Source organism: Octodon degus, unplaced genomic scaffold (assembly GCF_000260255.1).
Source record: "Octodon degus isolate 3935 unplaced genomic scaffold, OctDeg1.0 scaffold00118, whole genome shotgun sequence".
In the NCBI taxonomy this organism is placed as follows: domain Eukaryota; kingdom Metazoa; phylum Chordata; class Mammalia; order Rodentia; family Octodontidae; genus Octodon; species Octodon degus.
The window spans coordinates 3,629,263-3,630,894 of NW_004524694.1; positions in this window are offsets into that span (position 1 = coordinate 3,629,263).

Consider the following 1,632-nt stretch of genomic DNA (forward strand, 5'->3'; position numbering starts at 1 on the left):
TCGTAATTATCCCAGCATTGCATCTAAAAATGGGGTGAAGAGGGCTCCTATTAAGTGTAAAAGATGTGGATGGAAACTCCTCCCTGTGGCTGTGGCTCTAGACCGCAGCGCACTGAGGCAGGTGCCAAGTGTTCAAGCAACCTCTTTCGCAGTTCCCCACATCCTTTTATAAGAACGCTGCAGCCTTAGCCTTTCATTAAGATTTCTGACTGACCTCTTGCTCCCTAAATGGTTTCTTCATTCATATTTTATCTTCCTTTGCTATCTTCTTCAAGGCAAAAATCAATTGTGAACACAGCTTGCTTCTTAGGCTACGGACTCAACTCTCTAAAAAATTAATTGGTCTATATGGGGGTAAGCTCTCTGTTATTTCCACGTACAAGACTGCCCGCCTGCCTGCCGGCCTGTCCACCGGCCTGCCCTCTCCCTCTTTCTCTCCCTCCCTCTTTCCCTCTCCCCCCTCCCTCCCCTTTTTCTCTTCTTCCTGGGTCAACCCCAGGTGTTTACTTCCCTGTCAGGTGTTTCAGGCTTTCCGCACTGTCCACAATCTGCCAGCAGGTGTCAGTGTCACCATTGGAATTGTCCCTCTGCAGAGCAGTTTAAAAATCAATTTAAGACACAAGGCCATAGGCTTTTGAAATTCCTTGAAACTCTAACAATAGGCATAGGATTCTATGAGATAATATATTCTTTGTTAACATAAAATAAATTTCGTCTCTTTGAGCTTTACAGGGATGTAATTAATAAGTAGTTACTTTTTATAGGACTTTTCTGAATAGCTGAAAGCAAGCCAGTGTCAAGACAAAAGAATCACAGAGCTGTGGATGGGGAGCAACTTGGAGTTATTAAGATTTATCTGCTACTGTCTCTATTTGAACTTATTTTATGTAGGAGTCTAGACTTCTCAGTGCAACTCCATTCCCATATTCATACAATTATTTACTCAGCAAATTTTTATTGCGTGCGTTTTATTTGCTTGATAATGAGGTAGTTGCCAAGGGCACAGAAGTGAGATGGTGATAGCGCAAACCTAGCCTGCAGGTAGCATTGAGCTGTGTGATTCCCCAATCTCTCTTCCACAAAGGGGAGTTAAAGTTCTAATGTCCAGGATCTCAGAAAAAAAACAAATGTGCGGGCGTGAAAAATTAAAACAAGCTCACGGAGGAGCAGGATGTGCACTCTGGCTAGCGTCGCTATGAGAAGAGGGCAGAGCACCAGGAGCACACGGTCACAGGCACTGTTGGGCCAAAAACCGTGCGCTGCCCTCGGTGAAATGAGGTCATGCGGTCTTTTATGAATTCCACCGTGCATGTGTGTTTGCAATGTTTAGGGCAAGGGAAGAAGAGACCCAAGAGATCCTTCTATAAGCCACAGGATGAACCGAGGTAGCCAGCGAAATTTCCACGAGTTGGAAAGGAAAGAAAAGGTCCCCTGCAGGTGCCAGTGAGAGCTCAGCCCTGATCGCACTCTGACTTCCGACTTCATTCTCTAGAACTGTGCCCACTTGATGGCATTTGGTACAAGCCCTGGGGAGCTAACACACTCACAAAAACTTGTATAAAACAAAGGAGGACATCTGTTATAGTGTGATAATTGATCTTGCCAGAATGGCCAGTGGTAGGAAAATATGGG